The sequence below is a fragment of the Phaethon aethereus genome (genome assembly GCF_964289735.1).
Source record: "Phaethon aethereus genome assembly, chromosome: 2".
NCBI lineage: Eukaryota > Metazoa > Chordata > Aves > Phaethontiformes > Phaethontidae > Phaethon > Phaethon aethereus.
This window is the reverse complement of record NC_138582.1, coordinates 124,340,843-124,357,954: the sequence shown is the minus strand read 5'-3', so window position 1 is coordinate 124,357,954 and position 17,112 is coordinate 124,340,843. Positions and strand designations below refer to the sequence as shown.

At 38.8% G+C, this 17,112-nt stretch overlaps 1 pseudogene across 1 annotated transcript in view; it reads left to right on the top strand.

Annotated features, from left to right (window-relative positions):
- LOC309402619 (collagen alpha-4(VI) chain-like) overlaps nucleotides 1-15,840 on the top strand; it is a 60,118-nt pseudogene extending 44,278 nt beyond the window's left edge. The window contains exons 22-35 of the transcript in view: nucleotides 357-419; nucleotides 2,027-2,089; nucleotides 2,561-2,611; nucleotides 4,638-4,673; nucleotides 4,802-4,864; nucleotides 5,179-5,241; nucleotides 7,174-7,209; nucleotides 8,079-8,115; nucleotides 8,817-9,304; nucleotides 11,357-11,447; nucleotides 12,539-13,210; nucleotides 13,887-13,980; nucleotides 14,192-14,463; nucleotides 15,688-15,840. The product of the transcript in view is annotated as a collagen alpha-4(VI) chain-like (transcript). The remainder of the gene's footprint in view (nucleotides 1-356; nucleotides 420-2,026; nucleotides 2,090-2,560; nucleotides 2,612-4,637; nucleotides 4,674-4,801; nucleotides 4,865-5,178; nucleotides 5,242-7,173; nucleotides 7,210-8,078; nucleotides 8,116-8,816; nucleotides 9,305-11,356; nucleotides 11,448-12,538; nucleotides 13,211-13,886; nucleotides 13,981-14,191; nucleotides 14,464-15,687) is intronic.
- The last annotated feature ends 1,272 nt before the right edge of the window (nucleotides 15,841-17,112 follow it).

Here is a 17,112-nt window from a genome sequence, read left to right as displayed (position 1 = left end):
CATCTGCTTCAGTCAAGTCATGATGCTCATGCTTACACACCCATTTGTGTGTGTGTGTGTATGTATATATTCATACTGTTTGTGCACATATGCATGTATTCCCTAGGTATCTGTGTAGATAGAAAGTAACATTCATGTCATACTTACTAACACTTTGAAAATTTTAAAGCATTCATATAGAAAACAGGCGATAAGCTGGAATGATATCTTGACTCTTACTGTGGTCCTCAAAAGCCTGTTAATGTGTTAATATTTATACTGACTCTGTAATAATTTCAAGTGGCAATGAATCCTTGAGTGCAATGAGCCCTTGATTTCTTCATTGTGCACCTTTTAACTGATACTTCTGATTACAGGCTAGTCTGGGGGCCCCAGGTTCACCTGGCTCTGTTGGGAAGTTAGGTGCAAGAGGAGCAAAGGTAAAGATTTTTAAAGTACCTAATTGCAGCAATTTAACAGTATCATTCCTTGAAGAATCTGACTGAAGAAGCATGAACTAACACTTGTGTTGTTCCTGTGGAACATGTGAAGAATGTTAAGTTTTATAGACATTTTTGGATTGCATGGGAAGGCAAGTGATGTTTTGATGGTAATCTTAAGGTGTCAGAGCTATACCAAGAAGTTTTTAGTGTTGCTGTGACCACTGTTCTAATTGCTGTTGTGGTCATGGTTCCCAGTGAGGCCTGGCTTCTCACAAAATGCAGGAGGCATAAGGCAGTGCTGACCCTTGAGTTTGTTTTATGATTCCTAGAATCCGTCCAATCCTTTGAAAATATGTACTGGTTACTCATAGAATCATAGAATATCTCAAGTTGGAAGGGACCCATGAGGATCATCAAGTCCAACTTCCTGCTCCTCACAGGACTACCTAAAACACTAAGTTGTATGACTAAGAGCATCGTCCAGATGCTCCTTGAACTCTGACAGGCTTGGTGCTGTGACCACTCCCCTGGGGAGCCTGTTCCACCCTCTCAGTGAGGAACCTTTTTGTAATGTCCAATCTGAACTTCCTAGTTCACTGAGGCATAGCTGCTTATTTTAACCATTTTGTTCTAGAGATTCCTAACCAGTCCAAGGAACCTTGACTGTTACGATATCTATTATACAGGAATGAATATGCTGAGAAGAACTGAATCAACACGAAGTTAAACAGAAAGGCTTATATTAATAGGTGGTCCACATTATGGTTCACTTACTTATAATAAATGTTATCCCTTACTTTCCTTTTGTTAATGTGCATTCATATGGGTGACTATTTAATAAAAATAACTCATTTTAGGTGTTGTTGCATCTTTGAATCTAAAAGGCATAAATAATACCAGTTAGCTAAGCCGTTCAGTCTCTTTGAAGGGTTATTACATTTTGTATTTTATTACATTCAGTGGCAGAGGGGTATCAGGAGGTCAAAGTGCTACTATGAAAAGAGTCACTGTGTGAAAACATACAGTGAAAAAGTGACAGAAATTGGGACGACAAATAGGCATTTAATCCATCATACATTCAATTTTCTCAGTCTGGTTTTGTGCTTTTTAATATTGGGGTTCTTGTTAGAAGAAAGTTTATTAAGAAAGTGCAAACCAAAAAAAGGAACTGAAGAAAAGAAAACTTGCAAGAGGACTAAGAGCACAGTGCAGAAAGACTGCTTGAGAAACATCACCTGCTATCAACAGATGCTTCAGGCTGGTAGAATTCCAGCCTATGTCCTGCTACCATTAATATAAATTTTTCCAGAAAACACTCTTTTCATTGGTAATTCTGTATTACAGAATGGGAGTTTTATTAAATGAGCATGGATGCTCAGCATATTGTGATTTGCCAAGTACTTTCCAGTTCCATCGCAAGGAAGCTTCCACGAAACATGATCTATAATGGAATGCTTTTGACTGGCATCAAGTAGTCTATAAAATGTATAAGCACACTTCAGTTTATCAGACAATTTTACATTGCAGAAAGAAAGATTCTCCAGAATGAGCCAAACTTTGTTTCAATTTATGAAATTTATGAATTTATGTTTCAATTATAACAGGGTGAACCTGGTGACCCTGGAGAGAAGGGCCCAGTGGGACCATCTGGACAGAGAGGCATGCCTGTGAGTCTTTTTGCCTTAATTTAGGGCCCCTGTAGTTTAATACCCACCCAATGGAATCAGTACAGTTTGTTCCGTTCTGTTTTCTCTATTGGATACAATTAAAATTATTTCACATTTGGTTCTCAGTTTACTTATGGACACCAGATTTCTTGTGGGCTAGAGAGAACATGTTTCCCCTCAGGTTCTCTAGGAGAGAGAGAATATGCTGGAGATAGGGCACTCAAGTGGAGAGGAACTGTGGCCTTAATCCTTGTTTTATCTCTATGGATTTTGTGACCATTTACTACTGTTTTTAGACTGTGTTTTGATAGCTTGCCCTACTTCATCAGTCTTAACAGCCTGGGCACCTCATTGTAATGGGACATCTTTATTCCAAAATGAAATTGGATGTAAATCTAATTCCAAAATGGAATTGGATGTAAATCTATTCCTCTATTAAAAGCTAACTCATGGTATATTCAACCTATGCAGGGCATGGATGGCAGAGATGTCTATGGTCCTGAAGGAAGCAAAGGAGCAAAGGTGAGTGCTTAGAGTCAGGATGTCTCTCAATCTCCATTCTGCAATGTCAAACATGACCATCCATATGTGTATCAAAAGAAATGTAAGACATGGCTGCAGTGCATTTCTGAGGTTCAGTAAGAGGCTCACACTTCCCACAACCACTGTTGTGAGAAAGTCTTGAATAGGATATTCTTTTGAGAACCACTCTCTCTTACTCTTTCCCTTGACGTGTGTATGTGTGTATATGGATATGGGGGATTTGACTTCTTGGAGTACACAGTGCTTTCTCCTCACTTCAGTCTGCTTGACTAGCCACTATTGTTGGCAAGTATTGGTGGGCCAGCCACTTTGGATTCTAATTTTTCTTAACTTTCAGAGGAAGGATTCCTTGACTACCAAGATGAGGGTGATACTTTCCAAACATCCTTGCTGTTTTAATGTGAAGTATTCTTCCTTGTGCTCCTGTGGTCAGAAATAAGATCTGAGGATTAAGCTCTGGATTGCTACATATTTAGAAATTCTTATCATTCCCTTCACAGCCCTGAAAAAAATAGCAGTGAAATACCTACTTCTCTAAAAACATACAAGAATCCAGCTAAAATAAAAAGTACACAGAAAGGATGAGGTTAAAATCATGGCACCAGTTGGACAGTCCATCAGCAAAGTGGTCAGGATGTTGAAAACAGCTGCAGTCCTCCTTTCAAAGAGTTTGTGTAGAGTTGCAATACTAGTCCTTTCCCATTGCTTGTGAAACAGAAGTGGCCCAATGGATCTCACTGGGGGCCCATCTGTTTCACTCTCCCTTTTTGTGGGAGAAGCAGAGTGCTGCAGAAGCTGCAGAAAAGATATGAAAGGCTTCCCAGGAGCTTCTCCAATTGATGAGCTCCTTTTTTCTAAAATGGCTTTTTATTAAAATTACTTGTGATGCTTCTTATTATCCAGTCTCTTTTCTTACCTTCTTAGCCCCAACCATTTCCTTTGATAGGAGAGTTTCAGAGGTTACACATACGTTATATGCAATACTAGTTCTTTTAATCTCTTGGAATCTCCCACTTTTTCATTTCAGGGAACATCCATCTTGTCATAAGAAATGAGGAAAAAAGGTTTCTGCTGAATCTTCTTGTCATTATTCATTGTTTTAAAGGATTGGCTTAAAGCCTTTCTTATAGACTGATGTGTCTGCCCAAGGTTTGGTAGGGCCTGAATTAGAACAATTAATAAAAACAAAAAAACAATTCACCCCACAGTAGTGATCCAGAAAGAGTTGGCTTCCCCTGGTTGCTAAGAGAACAGCTTTTAGTATAGGTTTGACTTAAGGTTGCTATTAATTATACAGGTTCATAGTCACATTACACTCTCTTAGGTATAATGTGGGGCCTATGTGCATGTAATTTCGGGGAAATTTTAGGATAAAGTCATATGATGTTTGACAAGCACGTCCACTTTCATGGGAGGGAGCTCTTAAAACAAGGACATACATAAGTAGTGTGAATTCAGATAGGTACTCTAATGTCAAGAAAAGATACACTTCAATTCTCGCTGGTCTTTGTGAGAGTTCCCGTATTTCTCATATAAAAGGAAAGAATACACAGAAAACTGAAGTAGTTGAAAACAATTAATGAAGTGACTTCTAATATGCCAACAAAATATTATGGTATCACTGTTCAGTATGGAGGGCACAACATTTTGAAACTGCATTCAAACACTGAGTTCTGAATGTTATACTTTATTTGTGATCACTGAACATGAATTCCACTGTGTTACTAGGAGGCATAAATAAGTTTTGATAAAACACTTATTTGAGAAATGGGATACTCTTGAAAATTCAGAAACTGTTGGAAATTTTTTAAATGTTCTTCCTTTGGGTGAACAAGGTGTTAATGTAAAATGGCATAATTTAAGACCAGAGTAGTAGCTACTGTTAGTTGAATGGGTTGGAATGCTAAAAATAATTTTGAAATTGTTTTTGGTTTAAAGACATCAGACACTAAGCAGTTCACAAAGTTCTAGATTCTTATGAAGTTTTTGTCCTTTCTTTTTTTAGGGAGAATCTGGATTCATAGGATATCCTGGTCCAGAGGTATGATTAAACGGGCATGTTTGCTTTCTTTATGTCTTGTTTTACATTATTCTTCTTTGGAAGTCGTTATCTGTCTTTTTGTACGTCTTCTCCTTTCCTATAAAGTTCTGGATTTCATTAATTTTCAGGGAGAAGGTGGAGACCCAGGCATTCCAGGAGCTGAAGGACCCAAAGGAGTGAGGGGTGGAAGAGTAAGAATGATAAATCTGTTAACTCTGTGAAGAGTTCTGGAAGTAAAGGCCTTATGTCCTAAGTGTTTTCTCACCAAAAATGTTTGAAATTGGTTCCCACTCTGATCTTTTATTGCTATATCCTGGGCAAGAGGTCTTGAGAGAATGCAGGTCTAAGTCTTTCGAGTTGTTAGTTGCACTAATAATTCCTAGGGGTAGTAGTCTGTGTAAGTGCAGGATCCAACTCACAATATAGTTACAGAGGTTTTTCTCTGCTGAAATTTTGTACCTGTGACTGCAATTATAAATAATAAAACTTGTATGTCTATTTTTAGGGTAATGCTGGCATGCCAGGTTCCCTGGGAGATCCAGGGGACCGAGGGCCATCAGGACCTATGGTAATACATCTTTGTTTTAAAAAGTCACTCTTAGATTGCTCTTAAACTTGCTATTAGATTAATGGAATATTTAATAATGTTTCATGTGGTAAACTATGCTTAATCAGCCTGGCAGTTGTATAGAGTTATGTCTTGCCTGTGGATGCGTGTTTTATTCCCTATCTAAGCAGGGGCAAGGATCGTGGATTTCAGTAGGCTTTAGGACTAACATTGTAGGCAGTTAGGAAAATCCTTGTACATGTCTATCTTTTTCTTGCAGCAGTTCTGCAAATCAGCTCCAGTGACCAGAAGCAATCCCTACTGTTAATTATTTTCTTGTTAAACTTTCTTAAGCTTACTCTTCTAGTTGAAATATGGAACATTATTGATAACTTTACCTATATAACATGGCCCATGGGATACATGTAACTCGGAAAATATTTTTTTTCCTGTAATTATGCTGTGCTGGTCAATGAATGTACCTAGTCCACTTTATTTTTTGATGCTGGGCACAAGAATGACCAAGACTGCCAGCTGCAATGCTTTGCCCCCAACCCCTGCTGCTTGGCTGCTGACATACATTACAGACAGATCAGACAGACCTTGTGTACTGATGAGCCAGATAGCTGTTGGCCTTGCCAATCCATAGTTGAAGAAGTCTTCAGAGAGATTTCAAGCTCAAGATCTCCTCTTCAGGTGTAGAAGTGAGAATGGAGCTTGGGAGGTACGGGCTTGGTGGGATTATTGTAGTAGCAATGCATTAGTGAAGTGGGAAAGTGGGAATTCTGTGGAAAGTGGAAGAGAGAGGGATGTGGGAAGGGGTAGGGGTAGCAAGCAGGGCCAGCCAAAACAGGCCTGTTTACCCATCCTTCCTTACCTGGTGGCATGATTATCTGCATGTGTCAAGTCTGCACAGCTTGGTCACCAGCTGCTGCAAGTAGCATTCAGTATGGCTCAGGCCTCACAGTTAACTCTTGCTGAACAGTACCAAAGAACTGGGACCTGCTGGGAAACATAAGAAGATAAAAGCATGGAATGGCTGTGATGGTGCTAGCAGCAAGACATCAGAGGAGATGAGGAAGGTAGCTCAGGCAGGAGATGGAGGAATGGAAGGTTAATTGGAGGGGGAAGCAACAAATACAGAGATGGGTTTGTAATTTGGGGATGTAAGGAAGTATATGATTTTAGTACACTGTAGGGTTATGGTAGAGAGAGGCTAAGGTAAAGGTTGTAGGGTGTGCAGTTCAATTTTTTTCTGGCATATCTCACTGCAGCCCCCTGTGAGTAAGTGAAAGTTTTCAGTAGTCTTGCTGCATGTCTGAATTGCGCACACAATGAAAACTTTCAAGCTGTCTGGAAAAAAGTTCTTTTCCCTGTGTTTTATTCCTATTATGAAGATTAAAAAATACTTTCATTTTGAATAAAGATGCTTGGAATCCTGGCATTTGCCCACAGTTCCCAAGGAGAAGGCTGCAGAGTAGCCAAAGCTAGCTAGACTGGTTGAGCAGTCATGATGTGTGTGTATAGTCTGCAGGATCTCCTGAGGTAGAACTATGGGGATTGTACCCAGCAAGAGGAGAGGGCAAGCCTATCACACATCAGAGATTGAAAAGGGTGGAAGATGCAGATAACTGAACCACAGCACAGAAATTGCTGTTTAGAAAGGAAATAAAATTCTGAATTATACTGGTCCTCAAGGGCAACAAGTATTGAACATTTATAAAACCAATAAGGAAAATTAACTGAGAAATAGGTCTCAGAAGTAGTCTGCACCTCTGTTGGGAACAGGTCCACAAAAATCCATATTGGGAACTAGTGTCTCCTCATATTTCAAATTCACAAATGGTTATCAGGGAAACACTGTATGCTTGCATTTTCTTTGGGCTACAGAATCATAGATGGAGATAAGTTATCAAGGTCTGATTTTCTGGTCCTGTGTTTAATTTGTCTCAGGGTGCCAAGGGACCAATGGGCACCATTTTAATGGAAGTAAGTAATTACCTTACAGCTAACTGCATGGAACTAACAGTTTTAGTCTTCTTCCATTTATAAGCACTGACTGCAATGAACAGAATTAGCTATTAGAAAACCGTATCCTTTTCAAATACTTGTCAGAGTGCAGTGGGTTCTTCTGATTTGCAAATAATCGAGGAATTAGAAACAATTATGCATATGGATTAATGTCATATCCAAACTTTTAGAAACTGTTGGACTGTTAATATTCCTTTTATTGGTTTCTTCCTTTGTGTCAGTTTACACACCAGCTCAGGTTTAGGGTTACTTTTCACCCTTTTGTAAAGGAAGGGATTTCCTTAGCAACAGCTATTTTCACTGGGAACAGCAGGGCAGGATTTCTTCGGAATCCTAATCCCATGTAAAATGAACTCTTCTGAGTAAAGGCTCTATCTAACCATTGCATGGACAACTACCTGCAGGCAATCCTATTGCAGGTGTGTTCTACATCCAGAGGGGGTCCTCTCCTCCTTCATGGACCTCTCTCTTTCTGTGTGAGTTGCTATTGAAATCCCCATTCTCCTACAGAAGTGCCATTGCCTGGCAATCTCCTAGGTAAGATTATTACACAACATAAAGAATGGATAAATGGTTAGTTAATACTCCAGAGCACAATTAAATGCCAACAGAGCATGTCTAAAAAAACCCCATCATTTCTGCAATAGGGACAGAGCCCCTGTACTACGTGCAATAGGGAGGAACTGGAATGTGTGATTCTGGATTTACTGTAGTGAGGGTTAGTTCAGGAGCTGGGATATGACCTTCAGCTGAAACCAATAGTAATATTCCCAGTCTGGGATGATCTGAGATTTGCTATTAATTGTGTTTTTGTTTTGCTCCTGCAGCCTTGTGAACTTGTGAATTTTACACGAAAAAACTGCCGTAAGTAGGAAGCATCTTCGTTTACCTCTGATTCCACCTAATCACTCTGCTTAAATGGAATAGCCTCCATTGGGAACCCTGTAGCCTGGTAGTTTGTATCTGGGTTCAGTTTGATGATGACTGGTAGTTGTTAACCGTGAGGGCTTTTCAGCAGGTGTATGAAACAGGCTTATGCTTTTTGCTCATTTTTCCTATCACTTAATTACAAAAACTGTAACAAATGTCTCATCCTCATTTAAGATTAATTTAAATCTTTGGCATTGTGCCACCCCCCTTTGGGGAATTCTCTGAGAGATGACAATATTTGTATATCACCTGTCCTCCAGATTTGGAGTGTTCATTCTTTCTCAGACTTACGTGCTCAGCAGAACCCAGAACAATTTCTTTAATCCTTATCCAGTAAAATTGCACTATTTTGAGTATTTGATTGTGGAAGAGGAGTGTTGTCTCTCCCTGACAGATTCTGGCAGTTGTATGAGCTTTGGATCAGGCTTTTTAGTAAGAGCAAGTGAATATGTCACCGTTTTAATGAATATGAGTCCAAAATAATTTATTTGCTCTCCATCTGTTCATTCCAGCTTGCTCATCAGGTAAGCCCATGTGGCCTCTGCATGTCCATTCTTTTATAGACTTGAAGAAAAAACTAACAATATTTGAGTTGTGGAAATGTTCTCACACAAATTTTTTATTTCAATATACAGACACATGTCCAGTTTATCCAACTGAAGTGGTGTTTGCCTTCGATATGTCTGAAGATGTTATGCCAGCTGCATTTGAAAGAATGAGGAACATCGTTATGTTATTGCTGAATACCATTAAGATCAGTGAAAGCAATTGCCCAACTGGCGCTCGTGTCTCCATTGTTTCTTTTAACACCAATACGCGCTATCTCATCCGATTCTCAGAATTCCAAAAAAGCAAATTGCTGCTACAAGCAGTCCAGAGAATACCGCTAGAGAGATCAGCTGGAAAACGTAATATTGGGGCAGCCATGAGATTTGTTGCAAGAAATGTCTTCAAACGTGTTCGTCAGGGCATCCTCACAAGAAAAGTTGCCCTATTTTTTGCCAATGGTCCATCGCAGGATGATGTTGCCATCAGCACAGCTGTACTTGAATTGAGTGCCTTGGATATCACTCCAGTGGTTATTGCCTTCAGTGAAGTGCCAAATGTCAGACGTGCCTTCTCAGTAAGTACATAGAATACAGAAAATTGAGTCAGTCATCCATTTACTTAGTATCTACTAGTATTTGAGTAAAGTGTGCTCTCAGACCAGTACGTTCTACAGGAACTGTCCAATCCCATATTAGAAAGGCATGTATTAAAGGTTACTACTTTAACAAAGAAACATTGACGCACTTGACCATAGTGATCACCATCAGACCTCCTTCTGCACATGAGTTATTTATGACTTGTGCTTTTAGGCCAAATCACAGAATTTTAATAAAATTGTGTTAATTTCACTTGGTTACCTATGCCATTTCTCTTCTGAAGTTGTGACATGTACTAACTGTTTAATTAAGAAACTGTAGCCCTAGTTTCTAGAAAAAATAGTATTAGAAGGTTTCAAGTACACTAGTTTGTTTTGGTTTGGTTTTTTTTCCCCAAAAAGAACATTAAATTAAGCAAAACACCTTTTGATAGCTGTATTCCTATTAGTACAGGAGAAAATTAACAACTTTTATTTTAAAATATGATTTCATATAAAAAGATAGTAAACAAAAATAAGTGATCCATTTTACCAAGTACCAAAGGAAAACAATTCTAAGTTTCTTTAAGGTTTCATAATATGGATTTCATGTTCTTTCTCTTTTCAATTTATATTTGTATCACCTGTGCTTAGTTTTAACTTCTTGGAAGTACAATTTCTCCCAGCTGCTGTTTCTTCACAATTATCCTTATACAAGGAAACTATGTTCACTTACATGTGACAAAAAGTGCAAAACTTTGAGTCTAAGTTCTGATCTAGTAGCATCTAAGTCAGCCCTTTAATCTTCATATTATATTTATTCTCATGCATCCTCATATGCATTAGTTAATTCACATATTTGTCTGGCTGAATGTTAATTTAGCAGAATGAAAAAATTCTGCTGGCATATGAGAAGAAAGCTTATAGTTTATTCACTGGGATGCTCCACAGGATAAACAGGAGTGTCAGTATTTTGTTTACCTAGTATAAGCAGATTACGAATCCGAATGCATATGATAACATCTGGCATTTACAAAGATGCCAACTTTCCATAAATCAATTTTCAGAGCAGAAAAGTGTAAAAAAAGTTGCTTAGCAGGGGGAAAGGCAAAAAATTCACTGCCCAGCTTTCCTTTATGGTTACAGTGATGGAAGGCAATGAACCTCACCACCACCACCCAAGAAAATACAACCTCCCATTTTCTTTCAGATGGACTTCTGCCCTTGTAGTGAAGTGGTTTAATCTTCATGATCCTACCAGCCTGTAGCCACAAATACTTACTGACTTTGGTTAGTTTGCTTTAGGAGCCTCAGTCTGGAGAGGCCTGTCTTACAACATCCTTTTCGAACATTAATCAGAAGTTAGTTGTGTTGCGTATCACAAACAAAAAGCTTAAGTTTAATGCAAAGAAGTAATTATTTCTTTCTTCACCATTTTAGCTTATCCATATAAATGGTTCTTTTCCTGTAATATTATGATATTTTACAGCCATTTTTTTTTTGTCTTAGTCCACAAGGGAACGTTTTTTCCCTTGAACCACATTTGGATGTGGTTGGGTGGTCAGTGAAATTGTAGGATGTTGTTGGAGCTTCTTCAGGGTTCCTCAAGCATTTCTGTGGTCAAATCTTCTACCGGGAAAGATTGTCTTTCTTCAGCTGACCACAGGCAACACGTAGGTTGTTCTAATGCTTGAATTTTCTCTCCCAAGAAATTATCTTCACTGTGGAGGATTTCTCTTTGTTCCAGAAGGAGTTGAGTTAGGAGATTCTGCCCTTTTCTCTGTAGCACCCTGCTAAGAAAAGAAGAAAAAAGTAATAGCTCTTCACTGGCCAAAATGTTCCAGGGTGATTAGAATGCTCTGGAATTGCAACTGAAAAAGTCTTCTGTGTACCTGTTCAATATTACAATAGCAGTGAAACCACCAAGTTAGGTATAGTATCTATTTTAATAGAAAAATAGTAATGACATTGAGTGTTAAGAGCAAAGAGAAAATATCTGTATTTTGCATATATCTTTTTTTATGTTACTTTTGTGTCTGCTTTAAAACATAGATTGATGATACTAGAAGATTTCAGTTATTTGTTTGGGAAAGACAACAGGATGAAAGTCTGGACAGCGTCACATATTGTACACTTTGCTTTGGTAAGACATTTTACAAATTCCAGCTGTTGTATTTGTCTTCCTACCCTTTCAATAACAAACCCTATAGATTTTATTTTGCAGTGTGGTGTTGGGGAATTTTTATAGTACCGCTGAAACATGTTTGTGCTTAAATTTAAAAAAAAAAAAAAATTAATGAACAATGCATTGGGCAGAGTCCTACTGCCGTAAGTGCTTTTACAAGGAGTTTTCAAAGATGCATTAAGAGCTGATTCCTTATATACTCTTGCACCAGGACCAATCCCATGAGTGGGTGCATGGGGCAACTCAGCCAAGCTCTGCTGCCCAAAGGTGGTCCTGAGTGCTTGCATTCCAGGATGGCTACAAGACAATGCTGTGGTTGTTTCTTGTCATCACCCAGAGAAATTCCTTACAGGAGTTGGTCTGCCTTTGGCATTCCTGCTTCTGGTCAGTTTAACCCCTTCTGGTTAACCCCCACTTGGGCCTTCTTGCCCTCCATGCCAGATCATTGGTTACAGATTACCACTGCTGAGAAGTTACAGTTTGAATTTCCCCTTCAGTGGATGGTAAGAATTAGAATCTCAAAACCACAAAAGCTGTTTAATTAGTTGCTGTCTCACCCATGTGAAATGAATTATTGTGTTTGGCATTTCTTTTTTAACAGACGTACTTAAAATAGCATTATGATTTTGGCAAACTAGGCTCATTTACTGTAAATTCTACATTGTGAGGGGGCGAGAAGCTACTAAATGATAATATTTCTGAATGCTGACCAATGGTCTGAGATGAAAAATAGTTTGTTCCAGTGTCCTTTACAATGTCTAGATTTTGACAGAAGGAAATTTCTCAAGGGAAGTCTTATCTGTTAGGTTTTACCGTATGAACATTTTCTGCTCTCATTCCTGAATAATTTCCCATGGTATCTCAAAACTTTGTTCAGCAAGACTTGTCTGTCGTTCCTTACTAGAACAAGAAGATCTCAAGTTGCCAAATTTTTTTTTTAATAAAAATGTAAGAAAAATATTAATATGACTGTGTAAATTTTTTGTTGTAAACTATTTCTTTTGTTGTATTGCTAAATAGTTTGCTGCCTATTGGCTCCTCCTCTCTAGATAAATGCAAACCAAATACCAACTGTGAGGTACCCTTTTCTCCCCCTGTTCTGATGGATATGGATATCACTTACATCATGGACAGCTCACGCAGCATCAGCAGTGAGGAGTTTCAAAGAGCTAAAGACTTTGTGAGCAACATGCTAGATCAGTTTGTCGTTTCCTCACAGCCAAACGAATCATATGGAGGCATCAGAGTGGCACTGGTGCAGCAGGCTCCCAGGGGCTTCCTGCCTGACAGAAACCAGATCCCTGTGGCCTTGGAGTTTGATCTAGTCACATACAGCAATAAAGATCTGATGAAGAAACATATCCAAGAGTCTGTTCACCAACTGGAAGGGCCATCAGCCATTGCTTCTGCCCTACAGTGGACGGTTGAAAATGTATTCTTTAAAGCCCCCAGACAAAGAAAACACAGGGTCATATTTGCAATAGTTGGAAGCAAAACAAGCACATGGGACAGAGAGAAGCTGAGAGAGATTTCACTTGGAGCCAAATGCCAAGGATTCACCTTGTTCACTCTTGTGCTTGGCAGTGATGCGAGTGACAGTCAGCTGATGGACCTGTCAAGCTCCCCTTCAGACCAGCACTTACTGACATTGGGCAGGGTTGCAACATCTGAGATGGTATATGCTCAGAGGTTTAGCCGGGCATTTCTAAATCTTCTACGAAGTAAGTAGCATGCAATGGCATTTGCTTAAGTTATGGAAAGAAAGAGAAATGCTGTGTAGAAAAAGGTAGTCAGTGTATCTGCGCTATCATTCAGTTTCTAGTCATAATTTAGCTAGCCAGTTTTTCATCTTCAGTTTACGGCAGATGCTGCTTCTCTGACCATTGGCAGGTCCAGATTTACTGAGCTGTTTATGCCTGTTCAGGCTTTGGGGCAGATACAAGTTTAAACATTTAGCAGATTTGTCATTAACCTCTCTTTACTGCAGTTATTCCTCCTCTGTAGAGCAGAGGAAGAACTTCAATTTTCAAAACACATTCATGCAGATTAGCAGGTCTCAGGTGCTTTGAAATACAAACGAGAATATTAGGAAGGAAATTATCACTGCTTTAAAATCCTCATCAGAAGCATGTACTTAGAGATGTCAAAGTTTCTATAGAAGAATAAATAGTGTATTACAGAGCAAGACAAAAGTATGAAAGGTTGGTTCAGGAGTTATTCTCATCTAGCTTTTCATTTTCCTGGACATAGTGCCAGTCACTCTAGATATGGTGTATTACTTGCTGAAAGATGGAAACTCCAGTTCACAGTAAGAAAATCATGTAGTGCTTTTTATTAAACATACTGGGGTTTGGAGGACTGTGAAACTCACCTGTGGTATCTGTGCTTTCCCTACAGATGAAATGAACAGTTATCCTTCACCTGAACTTCAAGAAGAGTGTGAAAACTTAGATCAGGGAGACACAGAACAACAAGTAGCTATGATTGAAAGGTTTGGAGTTGCCTATAAAACTTTTTGAGTGTGTATCTCTGAACATAAGATTTCTTCTTTTGGGTTAGTAGTTATATTCAAAGTAGCTTCAACAGAAACAGGATCAGGATCAAAACTGTTTTTCACAATATTAGGAAGGAATGAACCAAATGCATTTTTCAAGGCCATACTGGTGCTTAAATAATTTTTTTTTTTTCTATCTCCTTGGAAGGATGCCTTTTCCTGGAACTGATGAAACTGGTTACGGTTATGGTTTAGAAGACGTTGAAAGAACTGAAAGTAGAGTCCTGGAGAATATTAGAGACACCACCACAGAACCTGTATACACAATGCCAGAAATGAGATATGATTATGATGAAAATTAGTATTTCACAGAGGAAGATGGTGGAGGAGAAAACCCAAAAGAGTATGGAGAAGCTCAGGAGAAGAACAAGGAAAACTTAGAGGCAACAGTAGAAACTAGAGCAGCCTATACTGATCATGGTATGATTTTAGAATATGAAAATCTTTTTTAATTCAGTAAAAAGACTCTAAATTGTGAAGGGCTCAGTTGAATATTTACATGGTATGAAGCATTTCCATTAATTACATTTTCCAAAGCGTTTTATTGCCATATGTTTGTATTCTATCCAAACCTATACAGTAGAGTTTGTAATTAAAGACTGAACTGCAGGTGTCATTATGACTTCAGCTTTGATTTGTAACTTTTTGTAATAATATAATATAAAGTTCTAATCCCCTTTACTTAACAGCTGATCATTTTAAATCCCCAAGTTACACTATAATTACTGAGTTACTTCTGTGGCTAACTTAGCTCAATATGGAGGAACTAAATATGTCTCTGCTACAGTCTGTTCCTGTAGGAAGAACAGCACCCCTCAGCAGAGATATCCTATCAAAATATATATTCTTCATGTATTTTACTTTGCTTCCTAATTATGCATTTTTCTTTGCAGCTTAGCCATTTGATAAAATAGGTACATGAAGCTGATTGTGAGATGATTTGTCACCAACATTCTTTTAACATTATTAAGTGTTTTTATTGTTTAGACTATAGTTGGAGAGAATTTCTGTGGAAAAAAATGCAATGGTGTCTGCATAGTTTTGGGTGTGGTAGCTCGTTGCTACAGCTGCCACCCCTTTGTTTTTAATCACTCTCCACTCAAAGATGATTCTGGGAATGTCTGGTAGCCCCATCCCTGATGAGAGAGGACCAATGCTTTTGCAAAACTGTTTTCATATTGGATCTTTAATTAAGAGCTAATACACCTCTGGGAATGCCATACATCCACAGTGCATGACAGACTTGCTGAATTGGTCCCATTGCCTAACTACATGAGTACAATCTTGAATCAGTGCTCCCATTAACCAGTGCATGAATTCTGTGGTGACACAGAAAATTCAGTAGCATGAGGATATGTAACTCTTTATACTTTACAAATAAAATACTTCCTGTGAGGAAGTAGTCAAGGTTATTGCAGTGATGTTGTGAGTAGTTACCTAAGCTGCTTAAGGGAGACATAAGAACTGCTGTTTCCAATCCTGAGTTGTAATTAGTGACACAACACTTCTAAGAACATGTAGCACAGTTCCAGAGCTTACCTTTTGAGATGTGTACTGATCTATTGTTTTTCAGGCAATCAGGAGGAGAAGGTTATGTCATTTTAAATCTTTCTTTCATTAAGTGTCTCTTACTGCCTTTTCCAGATGCGTGTGACCTTGTTCAAGATAGTGGAGAATGACAGAATTACATTCTGAAGTGGTACTATAACAAAGGACAGAAAAATGTGTGGTCACTTCTGGTACAGGGTCTGTGGAGGCAATAAAAATAGATTTGAAACACAAGAATGTGGATCCTAGTGCAGAGATAATTAAATTACTTTAATTCTTTTGTTACACTATCAAGGTGGTGGGGAAAAGGGATTGAAAGAGAAAGCTTTACATTGCCACTTGGCTCCTATGTTTCAGTTGAAAGAAATACTTGATTGTGAAGTTCATTATCTAGTAACTTAATAGTGAAAATAAAATTAAAACTATTTCTCAGTTGATCTAACATGTTGAGTACTGAGAAACTTCTGTTAGCCAACAGTGTATGGTTCAAAAGGGATAAAAGTATTGAAATTTGACTTTCACAGAATCATTAAGGTTGGAAAAGACTTTAGAAAAGATCATTAAGTCCAACCACCAACCCAACACCACCATGCCCACTAAACCTTGTCCTGAAGTGCCACGTCTACACGTTTTTTGAATACTTCCCGTGATGGTGACTCCACCACCTCTCTTGGCAGCCTGTTCCAATGTTACTCCTTCAGTAAAGAAATTTTTCCTAATATCTAGTGTAAACCTCCTGGCCATTTCCTATCGTTCTATAGCTACTTACTTAGGAGAAGAGACCAACACCCATCTCACCACAACCCCCTTGCAATGCCCTGCGGAGGGGTGGGATTTAGCTGAGCTTTCACACTTGGTTGACTAACCCAAACTCTGCTATTGCCCATTTTATGTCTGTAGCAGTCATGGTGCTTTTAACTTTGTCACCTTGGGCCACTCTTTGTAGAGGTGGCTGTACTCACATGGAATTTTGGTCTTCTCTGTATTTGTCTACAAGATGGATACCTTGTTAGATTTGCATGGACTACTGGCCAAGAGTTCCTCAACAAACTGTTAAGGAACATACATGAACTTGGATTTCCAGAGCCTGGTGCTTTTGGCTGTCACCCAGAGGGAGTCTGTGTGAACAGTGACTTTGAACAGAGTGGAGTCTTGTGAGGCTCTGTGCGCCTCAGGGCTATAATAATGCTGAGCAACTCAATGCTAAAGGTGACAGTGCCACCCTTAGCTCAGCAGAGGGAAGGGTCAAAATATCTCATGCGTTACTGCTACTGACGCAAACTCTGAGTGGGGATGGGTGAATTGATGAAGCTGTTGGTCTTTCACCTTTGGGTTTTCTTGCAAGTGACACAATGGGACTGCCATGGAGTGGGAGATATCCCTACTCTCTGTTTCTGTTCTTTTTCTACATTTATGACTGGAAAACAGTACTTACGGAAGGCACCGTAGCTGTCTGTCTGGGGGCTAGAGCTAGCATGTTTATTTTGTGATGCAATAAATTGAAGCTGGGTTTACTTTTTA